Here is a 27,208-nt window from a genome sequence, read left to right on the forward strand (position 1 = left end):
TTCTCTTTGAAGGAGATATCCAGTTAATCCCACTCCCTGCTCTTTGAAGGAGATATCCTGTTAATCCCACTCCCCTGCACTTTGAAGGAGATATCCAGTTAATCCCACTCCCCTGCACTTTGAAGGAGATATCCTGTTAATCCCACTCCCCTTCTCTTTGAAGGAGATATCCAGTTAATCCCACTCCCTGCTCTTTGAAGGAGATATCCAGTTAATCCCACTCCCCTGCACTTTGAAGGAGTTATCCAGTTAATCCCACTCCCCTTCTCTTTGAAGGAGATATCCAGTTAATCCCACTCCCTGCTCTTTGAAGGAGATATCCTGTTAATCCCACTCCCCTGCACTTTGAAGGAGATATCCAGTTAATCCCACTCCCCTGCACTTTGAAGGAAATATCCTGTTAATCCCACTCCCCTGCACTTTGAAGGAGATATCCAGTTAATCCAACTCCCCTGCACTTTGAAGGAGATATCCAGTTAATCCCACTCCCCTGCACTTTGAAGGAGATATCCAGTTAATCCCACTCCCCTGCACTTTGAAGGAGATATCCAGTTAATCCAACTCCCCTGCACTTTGATGGATATATCCAGTTAATCCCACTCCCCTACAATTTGAAGGATATCCAGTTAATCCCACTCCCCTTCCCTTTGAAGGAGATATCCAGTTAATCCCACTCCCCTGCAATTTGAAGGAGATATCCAGTTAATCTCACTCCCTGCTCTTTGAAGGAGATATCCAGTGAATCTCACTCCCTGCTCTTTGAAGGAGATATCCAGTTAATCCCACTCCCTGCTCTTTGAAGGAGATATCCAGTTAATCTCACTCCCTGCTCTTTGAAGGAGATATCCAGGTAATCCCACTCCCTGCTTTTTGAAGGAGATATCCAGTTAATCTCACTCCCTGCTCTTTGAAGGAGATATCCAGTTAATCCCACTCCCCTGCACTTTGAAGGAGATATCCAGTTAATCCCACTCCCCTGCACTTTGGAGGAGATATCCAGTTAATCCAACTCCCCTGCACTTTGAAGGAGATATCCAGTTAATCCCACTCCCCTGCACTTTGATGGAGATATCCAGTTAATCCCACTCCCCTGAACTTTGAAGGAATTATCCAGTTAATCCCACTCCCCTGCACTTTGAAGGAGATATCCAGTTAATCCCACTCCCCTGCACTTTGAAGGAGATATCCAGTTAATCCCACTCCCCTGCACTTTGAAGGAGATATCCAGTTAATCCCACTCCCCTGCACTTTGATGGAGATATCCAGTTAATCCCACTCCCTGCTCTTTGAAGGAGATATCCAGTTAATCCCACTCCCCTGCACTTTGAAGGAGATATCCAGTTAATCCAACTCCCCTGCATTTTGATGGATATATCCAGTTAATCCCACTCCCCTGCTCTTTGAAGGAGATATCCAGTTAATCCCACTCCCTGCACTTTGAAGGAGATATCCAGTTAATCCCACTCCCCTGCAGTTTGAAGGAGATATCCAGTTAATCCCACTCCCCTGCAGTTTGAATGAGATATCCAGTTAATATCACTCCCTGCTCTTTGAAGGAGATATCCAGTGAATCTCACTCCATGCTCTTTGAAGGAGATATCCAGTTAATCCCACTCCCTGCTCTTTGAAGGAGATATCCAGTTAATCTCACTCCCTGCTCTTTGAAGGAGATATCCAGTTAATCCCACTCCCTGCTCTTTGAAGGAGATATCCAGTTAATCTCACTCCCTGCTCTTTGAAGGAGATATCCAGTTAATCCCACTCCCCTGCACTTTGAAGGAGATATCCAGTTAATCCCACTCCCCTGCACTTTGGAGGAGATATCCAATTAATCCAACTCCCCTGCACTTTGATGGAGATATCCAGTTAATCCCACTCCCTGCTCTTTGAAGGAGATATCCAGTTAATCCCACTCCCCTGCACTTTGGAGGAGATATCCAGTTAATCCCACTCCCCTGCACTTTGATGGATATATCCAGTTAATCCCACTCCCCTGCTCTTTGAAGGAGATATCCAGTTAATCCCACTCCCCTGCAATTTGAAGGAGATATCCAGTTAATCCCACTCCCTGCTCTTTGAAGGAGATATCCAGTTAATCTCACTCCCTGCTCTTTGAAGGAGATATCCAGGTAATCCCACTCCCTGCTTTTTGAAGGAGATATCCAGTTAATCCCACTCCCTGCTCTTTGAAGGAGATATACAGTTAATCTCACTCCCTGCTCTTTGAAGGAGATATCCAGTGAATCCCACTCCCTGCTTTTTGAAGGAGATATCCAGTTAATCTCACTCACTGCTCTTTGAAGGAGATATCCAGTTAATCCCACTCCCCTGCACTTTGAAGGAGATATCCAGTTAATCCCACTCCCCTGCTCTTTGAAGGAGATATCCAGTTAATCCCACTCCCCTGCAATTTGAAGGAGAATTCCAGTTAATCCCACTCCCTGCTCTTTGAAGGAGATATCCAGTTAATCCCACTCCCCTGCACTTTGAAGGAGATATCCAGTTAATCCCACTCCCCTGCAGTTTGAAGGAGATATCCAGTTAATCCCACTCCCCTGCAGTTTGAAGGAGATATCCAGTTAATCCCACTCCCCTGCAGTTTGAAGGAGATATCCAGTTAATCCCACTCCCTGCTCTTTGAAGGAGATATCCAGTTAATCCCACTCCCCTGCTCTTTGAAGGAGATATCCAGTTAATCCCACTCCCCTGCTCTTTGAAGGAGATATCCAGTTAATCCAACTCCCCTGCACTTTGATGGATATATCCAGTTAATCCGACTCCCCCGCACTTTGAAGGAGATATCCAGTGAATCCCACTCCCCTGCAATTTGAAGGATATCCAGTTAATCCCACTCCCTGCTCTTTGAAGGAGATATCCAGTTAATCCCACTCCCCTTCTCTTTGAAGGAGATATCCAGTTAATCCCACTCCCCTGCTCTTTGAAGGAGATATCCAGTTAATCCCACTCCCCTGCACTTTGAAGGAGATATCCAGTTAATCCCACTCCCCTTCTCTTTGAAGGAGATATCCAGTTAATCCCACTCCCCTGCTCTTTGAAGGAGATATCCAGTTAATCCCACTCCCTGCTCTTTGAAGGAGATATCCTGTTAATCCCACTCCCCTGCACTTTGAAGGAGATATCCAGTTAATCCAACTCCCCTGCACTTTGAAGGAGATATCCAGTTAATCCCACTCCCCTTCTCTTTGAAGGAGATATCCAGTTAAACCCACTCCCTGCTCTTTGAAGGAGATATCCTGTTAATCCCACTCCCCTGCACTTTGAAGGAGATATCCAGTTAATCCCACTCCCCTGCACTTTGAAGGAGATATCCTGTTAATCCCACTCCCCTTCTCTTTGAAGGAGATATCCAGTTAATCCCACTCCCTGCTCTTTGAAGGAGATATCCTGTTAATCCCACTCCCCTGCACTTTGAAGGAGATATCCAGTTAATCCCACTCCCCTGCACTTTGAAGGAGATATCCTGTTAATCCCACTCCCCTTCTCTTTGAAGGAGATATCCAGTTAATCCCACTCCCTGCTCTTTGAAGGAGATATCCAGTTAATCCCACTCCCCTGCACTTTGAAGGAGTTATCCAGTTAATCCCACTCCCCTTCTCTTTGAAGGAGATATCCAGTTAATCCCACTCCCTGCTCTTTGAAGGAGATATCCTGTTAATCCCACTCCCCTGCACTTTGAAGGAGATATCCAGTTAATCCCACTCCCCTGCACTTTGAAGGAAATATCCTGTTAATCCCACTCCCCTGCACTTTGAAGGAGATATCCAGTTAATCCAACTCCCCTGCACTTTGAAGGAGATATCCAGTTAATCCCACTCCCCTGCACTTTGAAGGAGATATCCAGTTAATCCCACTCCCCTGCACTTTGAAGGAGATATCCAGTTAATCCAACACCCCTGCACTTTGATGGATATATCCAGTTAATCCCACTCCCCTACAATTTGAAGGATATCCAGTTAATCCCACTCCCCTTCCCTTTGAAGGAGATATCCAGTTAATCCCACTCCCCTGCAATTTGAAGGAGATATCCAGTTAATCTCACTCCCTGCTCTTTGAAGGAGATATCCAGTGAATCTCACTCCCTGCTCTTTGAAGGAGATATCCAGTTAATCCCACTCCCTGCTCTTTGAAGGAGATATCCAGTTAATCTCACTCCCTGCTCTTTGAAGGAGATATCCAGGTAATCCCACTCCCTGCTTTTTGAAGGAGATATCCAGTTAATCTCACTCCCTGCTCTTTGAAGGAGATATCCAGTTAATCCCACTCCCCTGCACTTTGAAGGAGATATCCAGTTAATCCCACTCCCCTGCACTTTGGAGGAGATATCCAGTTAATCCAACTCCCCTGCACTTTGAAGGAGATATCCAGTTAATCCCACTCCCCTGCACTTTGATGGAGATATCCAGTTAATCCCACTCCCCTGAACTTTGAAGGAATTATCCAGTTAATCCCACTCCCCTGCACTTTGAAGGAGATATCCAGTTAATCCCACTCCCCTGCACTTTGAAGGAGATATCCAGTTAATCCCACTCCCCTGCACTTTGAAGGAGATATCCAGTTAATCCCACTCCCCTGCACTTTGATGGAGATATCCAGTTAATCCCACTCCCTGCTCTTTGAAGGAGATATCCAGTTAATCCCACTCCCCTGCACTTTGAAGGAGATATCCAGTTAATCCAACTCCCCTGCATTTTGATGGATATATCCAGTTAATCCCACTCCCCTGCTCTTTGAAGGAGATATCCAGTTAATCCCACTCCCTGCACTTTGAAGGAGATATCCAGTTAATCCCACTCCCCTGCAGTTTGAAGGAGATATCCAGTTAATCCCACTCCCCTGCAGTTTGAATGAGATATCCAGTTAATATCACTCCCTGCTCTTTGAAGGAGATATCCAGTGAATCTCACTCCATGCTCTTTGAAGGAGATATCCAGTTAATCCCACTCCCTGCTCTTTGAAGGAGATATCCAGTTAATCTCACTCCCTGCTCTTTGAAGGAGATATCCAGTTAATCCCACTCCCTGCTCTTTGAAGGAGATATCCAGTTAATCTCACTCCCTGCTCTTTGAAGGAGATATCCAGTTAATCCCACTCCCCTGCACTTTGAAGGAGATATCCAGTTAATCCCACTCCCCTGCACTTTGGAGGAGATATCCAATTAATCCAACTCCCCTGCACTTTGATGGAGATATCCAGTTAATCCCACTCCCTGCTCTTTGAAGGAGATATCCAGTTAATCCCACTCCCCTGCACTTTGGAGGAGATATCCAGTTAATCCCACTCCCCTGCACTTTGATGGATATATCCAGTTAATCCCACTCCCCTGCTCTTTGAAGGAGATATCCAGTTAATCCCACTCCCCTGCAATTTGAAGGAGATATCCAGTTAATCCCACTCCCTGCTCTTTGAAGGAGATATCCAGTTAATCTCACTCCCTGCTCTTTGAAGGAGATATCCAGGTAATCCCACTCCCTGCTTTTTGAAGGAGATATCCAGTTAATCTCACTCCCTGCTCTTTGAAGGAGATATCCAGTTAATCCCACTCCCCTGCACTTTGAAGGAGATATCCAGTTAATCCCACTCCCCTGCACTTTGGAGGAGATATCCAGTTAATCCAACTCCCCTGCACTTTGAAGGAGATATCCAGTTAATCCCACTCCCCTGCACTTTGATGGAGATATCCAGTTAATCCCACTCCCCTGAACTTTGAAGGAGATATCCAGTTAATCCCACTCCCCTGCACTTTGAAGGAGATATCCAGTTAATCCCACTCCCCTGCACTTTGAAGGAGATATCCAGTTAATCCCACTCCCCTGCACTTTGAAGGAGATATCCAGTTAATCCCACTCCCCTGCACTTTGATGGAGATATCCAGTTAATCCCACTCCCTGCTCTTTGAAGGAGATATCCAGTTAATCCCACTCCCCTGCACTTTGAAGGAGATATCCAGTTAATCCAACTCCCCTGCATTTTGATGGATATATCCAGTTAATCCCACTCCCCTGCTCTTTGAAGGAGATATCCAGTTAATCCCACTCCCTGCACTTTGAAGGAGATATCCAGTTAATCCCACTCCCCTGCAGTTTGAAGGAGATATCCAGTTAATCCCACTCCCCTGCAGTTTGAATGAGATATCCAGTTAATATCACTCCCTGCTCTTTGAAGGAGATATCCAGTGAATCTCACTCCATGCTCTTTGAAGGAGATATCCAGTTAATCCCACTCCCTGCTCTTTGAAGGAGATATCCAGTTAATCTCACTCCCTGCTCTTTGAAGGAGATATCCAGTTAATCCCACTCCCTGCTCTTTGAAGGAGATATCCAGTTAATCTCACTCCCTGCTCTTTGAAGGAGATATCCAGTTAATCCCACTCCCCTGCACTTTGAAGGAGATATCCAGTTAATCCCACTCCCCTGCACTTTGGAGGAGATATCCAGTTAATCCCACTCCCCTGCACTTTGATGGATATATCCAGTTAATCCCACTCCCCTGCACTTTGGAGGAGATATCCAGTTAATCCCACTCCCCTGCACTTTGATGGATATATCCAGTTAATCCCACTCCCCTGCTCTTTGAAGGAGATATCCAGTTAATATCACTCCCTGCTCTTTGAAGGAGATATCCAGTGAATCTCACTCCATGCTCTTTGAAGGAGATATCCAGTTAATCCCACTCCCTGCTCTTTGAAGGAGATATCCAGTTAATCTCACTCCCTGCTCTTTGAAGGAGATATCCAGTTAATCCCACTCCCTGCTCTTTGAAGGAGATATCCAGTTAATCTCACTCCCTGCTCTTTGAAGGAGATATCCAGTTAATCCCACTCCCCTGCACTTTGAAGGAGATATCCAGTTAATCCCACTCCCCTGCACTTTGGAGGAGATATCCAGTTAATCCCACTCCCCTGCACTTTGATGGATATATCCAGTTAATCCCACTCCCCTGCTCTTTGAAGGAGATATCCAATTAATCCAACTCCCCTGCACTTTGATGGAGATATCCAGTTAATCCCACTCCCTGCTCTTTGAAGGAGATATCCAGTTAATCCCACTCCCCTGCACTTTGGAGGAGATATCCAGTTAATCCCACTCCCCTGCACTTTGATGGATATATCCAGTTAATCCCACTCCCCTGCTCTTTGAAGGAGATATCCAGTTAATCCCACTCCCCTGCAATTTGAAGGAGATATCCAGTTAATCCCACTCCCTGCTCTTTGAAGGAGATATCCAGTTAATCCCACTCCCCTGCACTTTGAAGGAGATATCCAGTTAATCCCACTCCCTGCTCTTTGAAGGAGATATCCAGTTAATCCCACTCCCCTGCACTTTGAAGGAGATATCCAGTTAATCCCACTCCCTGCTCTTTGAAGGAGATATCCAGTTAATCCCACTCCCCTGCTCTTTGAATGAGATATCCAGTTAATCCAACTCCCCTGCACTTTGATGGATATATCCAGTTAATCCGACTACCCCGCACTTTGAAGGAGATATCCAGTTAATCCCACTCCCCTGCAATTTGAAGGATATCCAGTTAATCCCACTCCCTGCTCTTTGAAGGAGATATCCAGTTAATCCCACTCCCCTTCTCTTTGAAGGAGATATCCAGTTAATCCCACTCCTCTGCTCTTTGAAGGAGATATCCAGTTAATCCCACTCCCCTGCACTTTGAAGGAGATATCCATTTAATCCCACTCCCCTTCTCTTTGAAGGAGATATCCAGTTAATCCCACTCCCCTTCTCTTTGAAGGAGATATCCAGTTAATCCCACTCCCTGCTCTTTGAAGGAGATATCCAGTTAATCCCACTCCACTGCACTTTGAAGGAGATATCCAGTTAATCCCACTCCCCTGCACTTTGAAGGAGATATCCAGTTAATCCAACTCCCCTGCACTTTGAAGGAGATATCCAGTTAATCCCACTCCCCTGCACTTTGAAGGAGATATCCAGTTAATCCCACTCCCCTGCACTTTGAAGGAGATATCCAGTTAATCCAACTCCCCTGCACTTTGATGGATATATCCAGTTAATCCCACTCCCCTGCAATTTGAAGGATATCCAGTTAATCCCACTCCCCTTCTCTTTGAAGGAGATATCCAGTTAATCCCACTCCCCTGCAATTTGAAGGAGATATCCAGTTAATCTCACTCCCTGCTCTTTGAAGGAGATATCCAGTGAATCTCACTCCCTGCTCTTTGAAGGAGATATCCAGTTAATCCCACTCCCTGCTCTTTGAAGGAGATATCCAGTTAATCTCACTCCCTGCTCTTTGAAGGAGATATCCAGTTAATGCCACTCCCTGCTCTTTGAAGGAGATATCCAGTTAATCTCACTCCCTGCTCTTTGAAGGAGATATCCAGTTAATCCCACTCCCTGCTCTTTGAAGGAGATATCCAGTTAATCTCACTCCCTGCTCTTTGAAGGAGATATCCAGTTAATCCCACTCCCCTGCTCTTTGAAGGAGATATCCAGTTAATCCCACTCCCCTGCTCTTTGAAGGAGATATCCAGTTAATCCCACTCCCTGCTCTTTGAAGGAGATATCCAGTTAATCTCACTCCCTGCTCTTTGAAGGAGATATCCAGTTAATCCCACTCCCTGCTCTTTGAAGGAGATATCCAGTTAATCTCACTCCCTGCTCTTTGAAGGAGATATCCAGTTAATCTCACTCCCTGCTCTTTGAAGGAGATATCCTGTTAATCTCACTCCCCTGCTCTTTGAAGGAGATATCCAGTTAATCCCACTCCCCTGCTCTTTGAAGGAGATATCCAGTTAATCCCACTCCCCTGCAATTTGAAGGATATCCAGTAAATCCCACTCCCTGCTCTTTGAAGGAGATATCCAGTTAATCCCACTCCCTGCTCTTTGAAGGAGATATCCAGTTAATCTCACTCCCTGCTCTTTGAAGGAGATATCCAGATAATCCCACTCCCCTGCTCTTTGAAGGAGATATCCAGTTAATCCCACTCCCTGCTCTTTGAAGGAGATATCCAGTTAATCTCACTCCCCTGCTCTTTGAAGGAGATATCCAGTTAATCCCACTCCCTGCTCTTTGAAGGAGATATCCAGTTAATCCCACTCCCTGCACTTTGAAGGAGATATCCAGTTAATCTCACTCCCTGCTCTTTGAAGGAGATATCCAGTTAATCTCACTCCCTGCTCTTTGAAGGAGATATCCAGTTAATCTCACTCCCCTGCTCTTTGAAGGAGATATCCTGTTAATTCCACTCCCCTGCACTTTGAAGGAGATATCCAGTTAATCCCACTCCCCTGCTCTTTGAAGGAGATATCCAGTTAATCCCACTCCCCTGCTCTTTGAAGGAGATATCCAGTTAATCCCACTCCCCTGCAATTTGACGGATATCCAGTTAATCCCACTCCCTGCTCTTTGAAGGAGATATCCAGTTAATCCCACTCCCCTGCGCTTTGAAGGAGATATCCAGTTAATCCCACTCCCTGCTCTTTGAAGGAGATATCCAGTTAATCCCACTCCCTGCTCTTTGAAGGAGATATCCAGTTAATCCCACTCCCTGCTCTTTGAAGGAGATATCCAGTTAATCCCACTCCCTGCTCTTTGAAGGAGATATCCAGTTAATCCCACTCCCTGCTCTTTGAAGGAGATATCCAGTTAATCCCACTCCCTGCTCTTTGAAGGAGATATCCAGTTAATCCCACTCCCCTGCGCTTTGAAGGAGATATCCAGTTAATCTCAGTCCCTGCTCTTTGAAGGAGTTATCCAGTTAATCCCACTCCCCTGCTCTTTGAAGGAGATATCCAGTTAATCCCACTCCCTGCTCTTTCCCCATAGCCCTGCAATTTTTCTTTCAAGTATTTGTCCAATTTCCTTTTAAAAGTTACTATTGAATCTGCTTTGACTATGCTTTCAGGCAGTGCATTCCAGTTCACACCAAGGTGCTGCATATAAAAACTCTCCTCATCTCCTACCTGCTTCTTTTGCCAATTACCATAAACCTGTGTCCTCTAGTTATTGACCCTCCTGCCAATCTACTCTATCAAAAGTCCTAAAAATTTTGAACACCTCTATTAAATCTCTATTTAATCTTCTCTGCTCTGAGGAGAACAATCCCAGCTTCTCCAGTCTCTCCACGTAACTGAAGTCCCTCATCCCCAGTATCATGCTGGTAAATTTCCTCTGCACCCTCTCAAAGGCCTTGCTATCCTTCTTAAAGCATGATGCTTGAATTGGCCACAAATTGCCCACAGCTAAGGCTGAGCCAATGATTTATAAAGGTTTTCCGTAACTTCTTTGCTTTTGTACTCTATGCCTCTATTTATAAAACAAGGATCCCATATACTTTTGTCAACAGCCTTCTCAACCAACTAACTAATAAAACATCATCTCACTAAAATTTCAGCATTTCCGGTGTGTAAAATATACCAGCATTTACTTCATCATATCTGTTGAGAAGCATTGTGGGAGAGACAAGCTGGTAGCTGCCAGGAAGCAGAGTTCTGAACGCTGAGTTGAACATTTATAGATTTATTAGAGGACTTGATAATCACAGACAATAAGCTCTCATTAATTACTCAAAGTCTGTCACATGACTTCATACTCATTGCTTCTGCAAAGCTCTGGCATCAGATTCCCATCAAATCCAATGTGCTGATGATGAGTTGTAATAAATCACACACTGAACCGACAGATATTTACAAGTGTCTCTGATGATGTTCCTCCCACCCCCTCCTTCACCTTTTCTGAAATCAGTTACTGTGCTAGTTTAATGCTCGCAGGCACTAACAGGCCTTCTTTAGTCTGAAGCCTTCACAGTGATGGTCAGCAGTGATGCTCAATCATGGAAAGCTTTTCAACCAAAACCTAATATCATCACGGTGCCCAGTTTTTAACTATGTACACAGATCAGCAAAGATGAGTTTGAAGTTAATGGGTTATGAAGGAGAGCTAAAGAAACTTGCTCCAAAATTCCTGAGGTTGAAGGGGCTAGTGTTTGTGTTAGATGCGTGGGCGGCTAAGTGAGCATGGGGAGGCGGTGATGGTTATAAATTGCTGAAGCAGCTTCAGCCATGCAGTCGACCACCTCTCTCCCACAGCCCAGCAGGACTGCAAACACTCCGACAAAGTGTCACAGCAAAATTTCCCAACAGGTAGGCTGCATACTGCAGCAGCTCCCTGCCTGGTAACTCCTCCGATCCATGGATTTGTAGCAGGATAGGTAGGAAGGTAAGCTGTCAAGAGGACATAAAGAGTTTACAAAGGGATTCTTTTCTTTTTTCTTTTGGGCCTCCTTATCTCGAGAGACAATGGATACGCGCCTGGAGGTGGTCAGTGGTTTGTGAAGCAGCGCCTGGAGTGGCTATAAAGGCCAATTCTGGAGTGACAGGCTCTTCCACAGGTGCTGCAGAGAAATTTGTTTGTTGGGGCTGTTGCACAGTTGGCTCTCCCCTTGCGCCTCTGTCTTTTTTCCTGCCAACTACTAAGTCTCTTCGACTCGCCACAATTTAGCCCTGTCTTTATGGCTGCCCGCCAGCTCTGGCGAATGCTGGCAACTGACTCCCACGACTTGTGATCAATGTCACACGATTTCATGTCGCGTTTGCAGACGTCTTTATAACGGAGACATGGACGGCCGGTGGGTCTGATACCAGTGGCGAGCTCGCTGTACAATGTGTCTTTGGGGATCCTGCCATCTTCCATGCGGCTCACATGGCCAAAAGGGATATGGATAGGTTAAGTGAGTGGGCAAAAAATTGGCAGATGAAGTATAATTTGGGAAAATGTGAACTTGTCCACTTTGGCAGGAAGAATAGAAAAGCAGAATATTTAAATGGAGAGAGATTGCAGAATTCTGTGGTACAGAGGGATCTGGTATCCTGGTACATGAATCACAAAAAGTTAGATACAGCAAGTGATTGGGATGGCAAATGGAATGCTGTCCTTTATTACAAGGGGAATGGAATATAAAAGTAGGGAAGTTTTGCTACAGTTGTACAGGGCCTTGGTGAGACCACATCTGGAGTACTGTGTACAGTTTTGGTCTCCTTACTTACGAAAGGATAAAATTGCATTAGAAGCAGTTCAGAGAAGGTTCACTTGACTGATTCCTGGGATGAAGGGGTTATCTTATGAGGAAAGGTTGGACAGGTTGGGATTTTGAAGAATGAGAGGTGATCTTATTGAAACATAAGATCCTGAGGGTACTTGACAGGGTGAATGGTGGAAGGATGTTTCCGCTTATGGGCGAGACTGGAACTCGGGGACACAGTTTAAAAATAAGGGATCTTCCATTTAAGCCGGAGATTAAGAGAATTTTTTTTTTCTCAGAGGGTCGTTAGTCTGTGGAATTTGCTTCCTCAGAGAGCAGTAGAGGCTGGGTCATTAACTATTGTTACAGCCTGTGATGAGGGGTATGGATGGTTCCCACTGTTCAACTCCCAGTTGACCATAGCAAGTGTTTTTGCTATTAGGGTGTAACATCGTTGCATTTTATTTGTTAAATAAACAGACAGCGACAGGTTTTCTTGTAGGTTTAAAACAGAAAATTAATTATTTATTGATCAATACAGCGTAACCCGAAATTGTCGCAACCGCATCCACTCACGCACACGCACACATAAGAGACAAATAAAGAGAAAGGGGGTATTGCTGAAAACAGAAACATTTTGTCGAAGCTTTTTGTCTTGCACTCATTAGGACAATTCGCAAGAATACCAATGTAAGGGAAGCAACAAATATATACTATAAGAGAAGAGAGTGCTGATTGGTTGGTAAGTAGACTCTGATTGGTAGACCCCGTTGCCATGGAGAATGCACCAGTTTATGGTGACTGACAGTTAACTGCCAAGCTTTGCTTGAAATTTAAACCAGGCACTTGACTCTGATTGGTCAAGGCATTGCCCTGAGGAATGAACCAGCAAATGGTTGTCACTTATTTTGTTTCACTGAAACAGGCACAATGTGTGTGCATGTTCTTTCTATCTGCAAAGAACAGGCCCTGTGTATTAATAAATGTAGCTTCCAGTACGCACAAGTACGCCACACTGCGAGCCAGACTGACAATCTTAAATTGGTTGTCAGCGTAATTGTTAGCACACTGAGGATTATTTAGCAAATGTTGTCCAATTGCAGAATCGCATCTAATGTTGGACACTGTGTTTTGAGTTTTGCAAGCATGGGCTGGTTGTGTACAGCCTGTACCTTGCCTTTTGCAAACAGCAGAAAGGACATGTTGTTTGATACGATCCACCAGTCTTTGAGACGTACGGCCTATATACCTGGCATCACACTGGCATTGAAATTCATATATAACATTATTCATTTGTGCGACAGGCAGAACGTCTTTTTGGCTTGACAGCAGCATCCGGTTCGTGGCGAACACCACACATGTTACTACAGCATAGTAGCAGTATGAAACAGTTAGCTTCATCTGTTGCTCAAATTTTTGGGATACATTACCCTTCCAGGGTAATCTGAGGTAGACTGGGTATTTTTCAGGACCGAAATTGAAGGCCTTAGGCCCGTTCATAAGTTTGAGCGATATACAGCGAGAAATGATCTGATCAGGGTAGCCATTGTCGAGAAGGATGTGTTTGATTCGCTCTATTTCAGCATCAAGCTTGCATGGTGAGCATTGGTATTGGTACATTGATATTCTTACAAATTGTCCTGATGAGTGCAAGACAAAAAGATTCAAGAAAATGTCTTCAGCAATACTCAAGTTCTGTCCTAGAAAACAGGTAAGCAGTTGTCAGTGGGGATAGGTTTCGGAGGTCACGCGAAACCTGTTGAATTCTCTTGGAAATCAAGTTCTCATTGGTTGCAGGCCTGAGATGTTTGTAGGTTTCTCTCTTGGTTGAAAGTTTAGTTGAAGACAGTGGATCACTTCTAATTCACTGCTGGATAAGCAAAGATGCAGGGTGTGTCCCTTATGGCTTGCTAGATTTTCTCCTATCCCCTTAGCTGGAAGCAAGCTTCCTGGTGAAGCTTCTTTCTGGGAGTCTCTCTCTCTCTCTCTCTCTCTCTCTAGGGCTGCCTTTTAAAGGTAAATAATTGTTATATCTCGTCTCTGCTGGGAGACAGGGATTTACTTCCCTGTAGACACCAACAATGGCCCAGTATATGGCTACTTAACACATTCTTTGTTTCAGAAAAATCATTCAATTCAAAAAGTGTCTCTTGTTGGGTTCAGGATGAGAACAATCTGTGACTTTTCTAATATTTGTCAGTTCCGAAGAAGGGTCACTGACCCGAAACGTTAACTCTGCTTCTCTTTCCACAGATGCTGCCAGACCTGCTGAGTGAATCCGGCATTTCTTGTTTTTGTTTCAGATTTCCAGCATCCGCAGTATTTTGCTTTTATTATCAGGATGAGAACAATCTGGTTATGATATTTCCACTTCACACCTTATTTGTTTCAGAAGAACCCATTCAATTCAGGAATATTTATGTGAGGGTGAAGGGACTAAGGTAAAGGGGACTTTTAAAAATTTAATGCTGGATTTTAAAACATTTGATCTAAGTGATATTGTATTACTTCATGACTAGTTAAGACTTGTTTTATAATAAACTGTTAATTTTGTTGTTCAGTAAAACCTGGTTAGTGTTCTATTATAAGGAAAATAGTGTATCTGATTGGCTGTTTCAGTAAGTGTGAAAATTTAAAAAAAAATGTTTTGACCTGTGCAGAAGTGGCACTGAATTAACAGTACACTCCTCCCGCCTCAAACTGTCTTTGTTATTGCATTAACTTTTCTATAATCTACACAGAGTCTAATTTAACTGTCAGGTTTAGGCACTAATACTACTGGTGAGCTCCAGTTCTTTGACTGGGTTCTATTAGGTGGTTCTCCAGCAAGTATTTGATTTCTGATTGTATTAGGGCCTGTTTTGCTGGACTTAAGCAGTAACATACAAACATAGGAGCAGGAGTAGGCCATTCAGCCCATTGAGTCTGCTCTGCCATTCAATACAATCATGTGGCTGATCATCCACTTCAATGCCTTTTTCCAACACTATCCTCATATTCCCTTATGTCATTTTTTTTTTAGAACATTACAGCGCAGTACAGGCCCTTCGGCCCTCGACGTTGCGCCGACCTGTGAAACCATCTGACCTACACTATTCCATTTTCATCATATGTCTATCCAATGACTACTTAAATGCCCTTAAAGTTGGCGAGTCTACTACTGTTGCAGGCAGGGCGTTCCACGCCCCTACTACTCTCTGAGTAAAGAAACTACCTCTAACAGATTGGACCAGGCCACATAGCTGACCAAAAGGTCACGGAGCAAAGGCAAACAATCTGCACCTTCTCCTTTGTTATCTCTTGCCCCACCCCCACCTCACTTGCTTATAATCTGTGACTTTTCTAATATTTGTCAGTTCCGAAGAAGGGTCACTGACCCGAAACGTTAACTCTGCTTCTCTTTCCACAGATGCTGCCAGACCTGCTGAGTGATTCCGACTTATCTATTTTCACACTTTCCAAAATTGCTAACACCTCCTCCTTGTGAACCTCAATCCCAACCTCAAATTGCATTTAGAAATCTGTTAATCTCTGCCTTAAACATACTCACTGACTGAGCTTTCACAGCCCATTGGGGTCGAGAATTCCAAAGATTCACAAGCCTCTGAGTAAAGACATTTCTCATCACCTCTGTTGTAAGTGGCTTCCCGCTTATTTTGAAATTGTGCCCCCTGGTTCTAGACTCCCCAACCAGGGGAAATATCTTACCTGCATCTACCCTGTCTATCCCTTTACGTATTTTGTGGGTTTCAGTGAGATCATCTCTCATTCTTCGAAACTCTAGAGAATACAGGCCCAGTTTCCCCAACCTCTCATCATAAGACAGTCCCGCCATCCCGGGAACAAGTCTAGTGAACCTTCGTTTCACTCCATCTATGTCAATAATATCCTTTCTAAGGTAAAAGGACCAAAACTGCACACAGTACTCCAGGTGCAGTCTAACCGAGGTTCTATACAATTGAAACAAGACTTCACTCCTCCTGTACTCAAATCCTCTTGCGATAAAGGCTAACATACCATTGGCCTTCTTAATTGCTTGCTGCGCCTGCAAGTTAGCTTTCAGTGACTTACTGACAAGGACACACAAGTCCTTTTGTGCATCTACACTTTCTAATCTCTTACCATTTAAGAAATAGTCTGCACATCTATTCCTCCTACCAAAGTGGATAACCTCACATTTTTCCTCATTATATCCCATCTGCTATGTTCTTGCCCACTCACTAAATCTTTCCAAATCCCCTCAAAGCCACTTTGCATCCTCCTCACAACACACATTCCCACCTAATTTTGTGTCATGCGCGAACTTGTAAATATTACATTTGGTCCCTACATCCATATCATTGATATATATTGTGAACAGCTGGGGCCCAAGCACTGGTCCCTGCTGTACCTCACTAGTCACAGCCTGCCAACGCGAGAATGACCCGTTTCTTCCTACTTGTTTTCTCTCTGTTAACCAATCCTTAATCCATGGCAGTATATTATCTCCTATCCCATGTGCTTTAACTTTGTTAACCAACCTCCTGTGGGGGACTTTATCAAAGGCCTTCTGAAAATCCAAGTATACCATGTCCACTGACTCCCCTTTATCAATTCTGTTGGTAACATCCTCAAAAAACTCCAACAGGTTCGTCAAATATGATTTCCCATTCATAAACCCATGTTGATTATGCCCAATCAGATCATTATTATCCAAGTGTCCATTTATTGCATCCTTTAGAATAGATTCTAACATTTTCTCTACTACTGATGTAAGGCTAACAGGTCGGTAATTTCCTGTTTCCTCTCTCCCTCCCTTCTTATATAGAATGACATTTGTGACCTTCCAATCTGCAGGAACTGCTCCAGAATCAAAAGAATTTTGGAAGATAATCACCAATGTATCCACTATCTCCATAGCTGCCTCTTTCAACACTCTGGGATGTAGAATATCAGATCCTGGGGACTTATCAACCTTCAGTCCCATTAATTTCTCCAATACAACCTTCTTACTAATACTAATTTCCTTCAATTCCTCATTCCCCCTAATCCTTTGGATCTCTAATTCTGGGAGATTTCTTGTATCTTTCTCAGCGAAGACAGACACAAAGTAATTATTTAGCTTCTCTATTCCCCATTATAAATTCTGCTGACTCTGCCTGTAATGGACTCACATTTGTCTTAGTCAAATGTTTCCTTTTTACCTACCTATAGAAGCTTTTACAGTCCGTTTTTATATTTTTTGATAGCTTACATTCATATTCTATTCTCCCTTTCTTTATCAGTTTCTTCATACTCCTTTGCTGTATTCTAAAATCCTCCCAATCCTCAGGTTTACTACTATTTCTGACAACTTTATAGGCCTTTTCTTTTAATCTTATACAATCCTTAACTTCCTTTGTTATCCATGGTTGACTGCCTTTACTTTTGGGGTTTTGTGCCTTGAAGGAATGTATTGTTGCTGTAAATTATGGAATATTTCTTTAAAGACTATCCATTGCCTATGTACTGTCGTACCTTTTAATGTATTTTCCCAATCCACCTCAGCAAATTTGCCCCTCATACCTTCATAATTTCCTTTGCTCAAGTTTAACACCCAGGCCTCAGATTGAACCACCTCACTTTCAAACATAATGTAAAATTCTAACATATTATGGTCACTCATTTCTAAGGTTTTTTTACAAGATTATTAATTAGCCCATTCTCATTACATAATATTAGATCTGTTCTCTAGTCGGTTCCTCAACATACTGCTCTAGAAAACCATCCCTAACACACTCCAGAAACTGATCCTTCACAGCATTAGTGCTCATTAGGTTAACCAAGTCTATATGCAGATTGAAGTCACCCATGATTACTGTATTACCCATGCTACATGCTTCTCTAATCTCTTGATTAATACAATGCCCCACACTACCACTACTGTAAACAACTCCTGCCAATGTTTGTTGCCCCTTGCCTCTTGTTGTTTTATAGGAACGGATTCCCCTATATCCACATCATGTGTGGCTAAGGTTATTGATCCTGGCTTGACCCTACAGACTCTTTTAAATGCTGCAAGTAGCCTTGTTAGGTCTTCTTGTTGGTTTGCATCTAAATATGAAAGTATAGTATCCAATCTCCCTAGCCGGAGCTACAGCCTGATCTGCTGTACTCTCAGTCAGGGCCCCTTTCACTACATTGGCTTTGTGTACCCCAATAAGTCCCATGGGTTTAACCCTGCAACTTCTAGCATTTTCTTTTCTTTTCTTTAGAGATACGGCACTGAAACAGTCCCTTCGGCCCACCGAGTCTGCACCGACCAACAATTACCCATTATACTAATCCTACATTAATCCCATATTCCCTACCACATCCCCTACCATCTAACTACACTAGGGGCAATTTACAATGGTCAATTTACCTATCACCCTGCAAGCCTTTGGCTGAGGGAGGAAAATAGAGCACCCGGCGGAAATCCACGCAGTCACAGGGAGAACTTGCAAACTCCGCACAGGCAGTACCCAGAACTGAAGCCGGGTTGCTGGAGCTGTGAGGCTGCGGTGCTACCCACTGCGCCACTGTGCCACCCAATTCTGCATGAAGATGTCCTACCTTGTGACAAAGGTACCATTTAGGCTTGTGGACCTCACTTTCACCCTCAGAACCTTCCTTTCTGACCCGAGAAGGAGATCCTGGGGCATTCCCAGCTGTCCCTTCTTGTCTCCAGCTATATGCCTTCCTTTCAGTCTCCCACCTTCTGCCCTTCCTGGGTTTGTGGGGGTGATGGACAAAGGGTTTGGGCTTATACACAAGCTCATAATTATCAGCGATTTCTGCTGCCTGTCTGGCTGTTGAAAGCTTCTGGTTCTTATTAATGGAGGGAGTGAATTTTTAAATTCTTCCAGGAGAATTAATTCCCTATGGTTCTCATATGTGGCTTCCACCTTTAATCCCCATATTCAATGATCAAAAGTAATCTGTTTGACCCTCTCAAATTTTATACAAGTCTGCCCAGATCATCTCCAGAGGTTCCGAAACTTCTCTTGGTATGCTTCAGAGACTAACTCATACTCATAGCTCTTTTTGCCATTTTCATAATCTGCAGAAGCCTCCTCAGAAAGCATGGCATAAACTTCATGGGCTCGACCCATTAACCGACTTTGCATGAGCAGTGTCCAGCTTTCCTTTGGCCATTTCATTTGTTTGGCTATCTTTTCAAAAGAAATGAAAAATGCCTCTATATCCCTTTCCGCAAATTTAGGGAGGGCTTGTACAAATTTAAACAGCTTTTCGCTGGGTCCTGGGCTGGACTCAGATTCTTCCTGACCAGAATCTTCACTGGATTCAGGACTACCCTGTTGTTTTAGTTCCAGTTTTTTAAATTTGAATTCCCTTCCTTCTTTCTTTTTTCTCTCTGAAATGCTCTCTCTTTTTCCCTTTTCCTGTTGAAATCTAAGTTTTTCCATTTCTTGTTCCTGCTCAAGTTGTTTCATTTGTAATTGAGGTTTAGCTAATTCAACTGCATCGCCCTCTGACTAACTGTCGTCTTATTCTTCCAATTTCAAATGTTCGGCTATTACTTCAATAATGTCTGTTTTTTTAGCACCTGATTTCAATTCTAACCCCAATTGTGCTGCCAAATCCTTTAGTTTAGCCTTGGCTAAATTTTGCAAGTCACTGAGGGATACCTCCTCCTTCTCCAGAAAAGCTTCAGCAACTGCTACAGACATTCCAGTGGTGTAGACTTTACCCTATTACACAAGGAAACTGGTTCTTCTATTTTCCCTTTTCAATTATTATTACCTCACTTACAATTGTACGTTGTCAGCGTTGGGTTTATCCTGGAAAAAGAGAGCCCCCAATTAAATATGTTATGACCAAGGCAGGAGGAATGCACTGTTAATTCAGTCCCACTTCTCCACAGGTCACAACATTTTTTTTAATTTTCCCACTTACTGGAACAGTCAGATACACTATTTTCCCCAGAATAGAACACACTAACCAGATTTCTTTACTGAACAACATTAACAGTTTATTATAAAACAAGTCTTAACTAGTATTGAAGTAAAACAATATCACATGGATCAAATTTTTTAAAAGTCCAACATTAAATTTTTAAAAGACCCCTTTGTGAAGGAATGCAAGTATAATAGGCTTGATTGAGTAGAATTTGGAAATAGTTAGTGTATTATGTCTTTAGAGTTAAAGATTGAATAAATGGTTCTAGTTTTCAGAGCTCACTGAAGTTCCCCTTTAAGATGGTAGAGTCAAATATTTCAAGGTCTCTGTTAGAATAGAATCTCTGTTGTCAGGGCCTTGGAAGATAAACATACATTGAAATATTCTGTCAGTAAGACGTAACAACATACTTAATTGGTTTGTTCGGACAGGTCGGCTCTGGAGGTTGCTTTGGAGTGCCATGGAAAGGGTAATTAACAATAAATGGAATGTACTCACAGGAACAAGAGAGGTCAAGTAAACACAGTTATAAACATGTTAACCAGATAAAAGCTCACAACTTCAAATTCCAGTAAAATATTAAGTTAAAGATATGGATTTTAAAAGGGAACACAGGAAGGTCACATTTCATGCAAAAGTCATATGTCAGTTTTTCTGCCCATCCCAGGTGTTCCATTGCTACTGGTCTTGTCCAAAGGAGTGCTCATTACTTTTCTGTCCCTGTTGCCAGGGCTTCTGCTCTATGCCTAGTCCGAGCCATGTGACAAACAGCAACACTGTTGCCAATCTGGCTCCCCCACTGTCCCCTTGATTAAAAAAAACTGATCAAACATTTATTTAGCTTAGCTATAAATTCCTTTTTAAAAAATTATTTAACAAAACGGAATCACTTTCATAATAATATTCAAAGAGATTTGAGTGTTTATGCACACGAATCTCAGAAAGTTAAAATGTAGCAATTAGGAAGGCAAATGGTATGTTAGCCTTTGTTGCAAGGGGGTTAGCCAGCCTGGTTCCTAGGATGAGAAAGCTGCCCTTCGAGGAGAGATCGAGTAGAATGGGCCTATCTTCTCTGGAGTTTAGGAGAATAAAAGGGGATTCCATTGAAACATGTTAAATTCTTAAGGAGTCTGACAGGGTAAATACTGAGAATATGTTTTCCCTGGCTGCTGAATGTCGAACAGAGTGTCACAGTCTCAGAATAAGGGATTGACCAGTTAGGACGGAGATGAGGAGAAATTTCTTCACTCAAAGGGTTGTGAATTTTTGGAATTTTCTACCCCAGTTGGCTGTGGATGCTCAGTCATTGAGTATATTCAACAATGAAATCAACAGATATTTGGGCACTAAGGGAATCAAGAAATATGGGGATTAGTTGGCAAAGTGGAGTTGATGTAAAAAATCAGACATGATCTTATTGAAAAGCGCAGCAGGTCTAAGGGGGCCATATGGCCTACTCCTGCTATGTCAAATGTTTTCTTTATGGCTCAAGGGCACAGCTACAAATGAGAATCAAACAAACTGAAAAATAGTTTTAGCGTGGGCACATGCAGAATCCAGATTTGTAAATGATTCAATCTCTATTACTCATTCATTCTATCCAAATTATGTGAAGGAGTAATGTTAACTCCACAATCACACAGCAAGAACAGTTATGTTAAATTGTATAGGACCTTGGTTAGCCCACACTTAGAACAATATGTACAGTTCTGGTCTCCACATTGTAAAAGTGATATAGAGGCACTGGAGAAAGCACAAAAAAGATTTACTAGGATGATATCAGAACTGAGAGGGTACAACTATCAGGAAAGATTGAACAGGCTGGGGCTCGTTTCTCAAGAACAATGGAGGCGGAGGGGTGACCTGATAGAGGTCTTTAAAATTATGAAGTCATAAAATAGGTAGATGTAGCAAAGATAGCTGTACTTCTGGAAGCTTCCAAAACTAAGGGTAATAAATACAGTCACTAATAAATTCAGGGTTAGTTAGAATGTGGGGTGTAGGTGAGGGTTAGCACCTCTCACAGGTGGACTCACCACACTCCTTGTATTGATCCTTACCCTCACCCAGCTCTCGCCTATGCCGCAGTGGCCACACCCTGCTAAGCCACTTCAACGAGTGGGCCAAACCTGGTGAGGGCAGTCATTGGGTCTCCTAACCTCGGCGAATTACAGTTTGTCTACCCTGGTATGCAAAGAATGATTCCAGTGGATTGGGCGAATCAGACCAATCTAAGGTCCAACAGCCTTGAAAGTGGTTCAGCACCATGTTGCAGAATATGTGGAGCTCGAACCATCTAGACTCGCCGTATCATTGGATCAAGATAGGTCAGGCCGAGAGAGTGAGGCTGAATGCGCAACTCTCCCTCACTAAAATCCAATTCCTGTGCAAGTCACGTTCATCATCTTTCTTTATCTGTCATCCACCTGTCACAAGTCCTGTGGTGATGGCCGAGCGACGTAGCAGCAGGTGTGGATTCACTGGGAGCTGGAGCCGTGAACCTGCACACAGGCAGCTTAGGCCATAGGGTAGTTTTCACTCCAAGGAAGCAGTAGTGGAGCTCGGCAGCCCCGAGTGACAGAGCAGTCCTTTTCAGGACCGCACTGCTTACCTCCCTCGAATGAGGAAGGGGCTAGAAAAGGTGCCCCAAACATTGTCTGCTTCAGCTCCCCTGGCCAACAGGCCACAGCTGGCAGGGATCCAATCACCATAGTCGCAAGTCAAATTCAAAAAAGGAATTAAGGGGGACACTGGTCACCATTGACACATGGAACGTCTGCACGCTCATGGACAACGCCACAGACGACAGACTGGAGAGAAGAACTGCTCGTCGGTAGAGTGTTGGCTAGGTGCAACGTCCAGATTGCTGCCCTCAGTGAGACTCGTCTACCTGAGGAGGGTCAGCTCAAGGAAATCGGTGCAGTTTACACATTCTTTTGCTGTGGCCTTGGAAAAGAAGAACGGCACGAAGCCAGTATGAACTTTGCGGTCATGAATCATCTCCTCAGTAAGTTGACTTGTCTTCCCAAGAGTGTTAATGATCATCTGATGATGCTTGAACTCCCCCTGCACAGCAACGAACAAGCAACTCTCCTCAGCGTGTACACACATACCATAAGCAACCCTGGTGAAGTAAAGGATATATTTTATGGTGACCTCAGTCCTTGATTCCTGTTGTGCCAAAGTCAGACGAGCTAATCATTTAATGAAAGAGTTGGTGAAGATCACCGGGCATGAGAAGGAGTCATTGGAAGGAATGCAGTTGTAATAGCAATACTCTCCTCTTGAAGATGTGTGCTGAGCATGAGCTCTTAATCACCAATACAGTTTTCCGCCTCCCTAACCATAACAAGACGTTTTGGATGCACCCCCGTTCCATGCATTGGCATCTAATCAATTAGGTCAACTCCAGGCAGAGGGATAGGCAGGATGTGCATTTAACAAAAGCCATGTGTGGTGCTGACTGCTGGACTCACCACTGCCTTATCATCTCAAAGTTAAGCATCAAGATCCAACCCCTAGATGCCCCCAGGGCACGAAGGTCCAGATATGTTTCAATGTCTCAAGGCTCAAACAGGCAGTCATGAAGGAATCTCTCTCAGAGAAACTGGAGAGTCCCCTGTGCAACAGCAAAAATGGACACTCATTCCATTCAGGATGATTGGGTGACATTCAGGGATTTAGTGTACTCCACTGCTCTGGAGGTCCTTGGCCCTGCCTCTTGTAAGCAGCAAGATTGGTTTGATGAAAACAATGTGGTGATCCAGAAATTACTGAAGAAGAAACATCGCCTCTGTCGGGCTTACCTCAATGACAAGTCATCACTATCCAAGCAGGATGCCTACCGAAAAATCCACACGACTGTCCAATGGAAGCCCAGAGAGATGCAAGACACTTGGCTGATTCAGAAAGCAGACAAACACCAGTCATATGCCGACCACAAAGACTGGAAGAGATTCTACAATGCTCTGAAATCTGTCTACGGGTTCTGCACCAATCCTCATTGCCGACGGATCAACACAGCTCACAGAAAAAGCCCAAATTCTGGAAAGATGGACAGAGCACTTTAACCACATCCTCAATCGGCCATCATCCATCAATGAAGAAGCAATCAACAGGCTGCCACAGGTTACCGTCAACTGTTCTCTTGATGACCCTCCCACCCTGTTAGCAAGAACAAAAACTATGAAACTCCTGTCCAGCAGCAAAGCTCCAGGAGCTGATGCTATCCCAGCTGAGGTCAACAAGACTGGAAGTCAATGCCTGGTCAAGAAGCTCACTGAACTCCTTCAGTCTATGTGGGAGCAAGGAACAATCCGACAAGAATACAAAGATGCCTCCATTGTCCACCTGTACAAGTAGAAAGGAACTCACCAATCTTGCGGCAATCACAGAGGAATCTCAGTCCTCTCCATCACCGGCAAAATCTTCACCAGAATCCTGCTGAACCATTTAATGCAACATCGACCAGGATGTTGCCAGAGAGTCAGGCGGTTTCAGAACAGGTCGAGGAACCACTGATATGGTGTTTGCAGTTAGACATCTCCAGGAGAAATGCCAAGAACAGAACATGGACCCTTACAGCACGCTTGTTGACCTGACCAAGACCTTTGACACAGTCAGTCATGAGGTAATGGAGAAATTTGTCTGCTCTGAGAAATTCATCACAATGGTTTATGGTATGCTCATACATGTCCTGGATGATGGGGAGTCTTCTGACCCATTCCGGGTCATTAATGGAGTTAAGCAGGCCCGCGTGCTAGCACCAACCCTCTTCAGTATGTTTTTCTCCACACATTCTCTGATGCTTTCCAGGATGGTGATCCTGGCATCGAAATCAGATATCGCATGGAAAGGAAGCTGCTCAATCGGAGGCGACTCCGGGCAAAATCCAAGGTCTTCAAGGACATACTTTGTGATTTCCTGTTTGCTGATGACTGAACTTGTTGCTGGTTCAGACTGGACATGCAATGTATAAATGGACTTGTACTCCAATTCATGCGATAACTTCAGCCTTACCATCAGCCCAAAGAAAACTGAAGTACCATACTAGCCTGCCCTAGGAAAGACCCATCTTGAGCCCAAGGTTTCAATGCATGACCAGAACCTGTCAGCAGTGGATAATGTTCACCTATCTTTGCAGCACACTGTCTCACAAATCGTCTATATTGATGACAAGACACTTGCAAGCATCGCCAAAGCAAGTGTAGCCTTCGGCAGACTGCGAACATCAGTCTAGGAATGAAGAGGAGTTAGTCTGCCTACCAAGCTGAAAGTCTATAGAGCAATAGACACATAGAAAATAGGAGCAGAAGGCGGCCATTCGGCCCTTCGGGCCTGCTCCACCATTCAAAAAAGATCATGGCCTATCGTCTAATTCAGTACCCTGTTCTCGCTTTCTCCCCATATCCCTTGATCCCTTTGGCATTAAGACATATATCTATCTCCTTCTTGAACACTGCTCAGGGTCACCTCAACATGCCAGGGCCCTCCCGGCCTCGGGCAGGCAGAGGATGCCCAAAGTCATTCAAAGCAACGCAGCTATCTGAACAGCCCCTGCCATGGCTGGTGGCGAGGGATAGTCCACACGCGTGAGCACTCGCAAACATATCAAGAAATCACAATAACTGCACCATGGGGTCACTGGAGCGATTTGTAAATATTTATTTGTTGTTATAACTCACTAAAAATTACATTTTTCACTTGGCATTTTCATCTGTCACAAGTCAATGCTGATGTTTTAGGCGATCTGGTTGTTCTGCATGAGAAGGATACTTGGCGAGGTGATACATTCGGGCCTTGTGGTGTTTGAGGGAAAGGTGGGCCATTGCAGCTGAGATTTCCACTTGTAGGTGAGTGCTTTTGCGCTTCCAGCTGATGTGAATGCATCATTTCAGACAAACATGTCAGTCACTAGGTGATGAGCCTCCAATCAGGAGAAACGCTCGAGTATTAGAGCCTCCCAGGCCTCCCTTGTACTTAACTCCCACAAACCTCCAGCTGCCTTCCCCTGCCGTTCAGGTAGCTGCGCCCCCCTCTTCCTCAGCCATTTCACCATCCTCGTCTGAGGATGCCTCGTGCTGAACAATGTCCTCAGCCTCCAAGGCCTCCCCCCTCTGCAGCACCAGGTTATGCAAGACGCAGCAGACAACAATGCAAGATACCCTTGCTGGTGAAGGGCACCACCTGAGCAATTCAGGCACCTAAATCTCATCTTCAGAAGACCTATGGTCTGCTCAGTGGTGACCATGGTGGTCGCATGGCTCACATTGTAACATTCCTCTGCTTCGTTCCGTGGGTTCTTCACAGGTGTCAGCCACATCTTCAGCAGGTAACCCCTGTCGCCAAGTATCCACCCTTGCAGGCACATTGAGGGCTTGAATAGTGTTGGCACCTGGGAGTTCTGGAGAATGAATACGTCATGACTGCTTCCTGAATAATGAGCACAGACCTGCAATATACCCTTACGGTGGTCACAGATAAGTTGCACATTCGTTGAGTGAAACCCCTTTTGATTGATGAAGGCCCCTGGCTGTAGGTGCTCTAATGGCCACATGTGGGCAGTCAATTATGCCTTGGACCATGGGGAACCCAGCGATGGTGCTGAAGCCTGAATCTCGGCCTGACTAGCGGAGTCTGTCTGGAATTTGATGAACTGGTTGGCATGTCTGAATATGGCATCAGCTACCATCTTAATGCAGTGATGTGCTGATGATTGCGAGACTGCACATGTCTCCTGTGGAAGCCTGGAAGGAGCCCAATGCGTAGAAGTTTAGAGTGACTGTTAGGTTCAGCGCCACCGGCATTGGATGGCCACCCACGCGGTTGGAAGTGACCTCGACTGCCAACATCTCAGAGACATGACAATCTCTCGGGACAGGCGCAGTCTTCTTTGGCACTGGCGCTCTAACATTTGCAGAAAGCTCAACCATGAGCAGTAGACCCTGCCTGCTGGGTAGACTCGTCTCTTCACAGGTGGCTGCACCCGGCGCACTCTGTGACCTTCTGCTCCTCCCCCATTCCCAGGCTGCAGTTGGCCAGCAGGTCACTGATTTCCCTGGCCAGTTGTCCTCCTGTCCCTCCTTGTGGCATCCTCTTCCTCACTAGAGGAGCCGCCTCCAGAGTGGACAATTCCCATGGCTGCAGTGTCCAAAGATGTAACGAGGACAGATTTTGCAGCCTGCTGCAAGGACAGGCACTCAAAGTTTCCCTCCCTTACACAGAATAAATCAGTGCTGCTGTGGCCCTACCAGGAGTAACTAACACTCAGGTGAAC

The sequence above is a fragment of the Heterodontus francisci genome, chromosome 27 (assembly GCF_036365525.1).
Source record: "Heterodontus francisci isolate sHetFra1 chromosome 27, sHetFra1.hap1, whole genome shotgun sequence".
NCBI lineage: Eukaryota > Metazoa > Chordata > Chondrichthyes > Heterodontiformes > Heterodontidae > Heterodontus > Heterodontus francisci.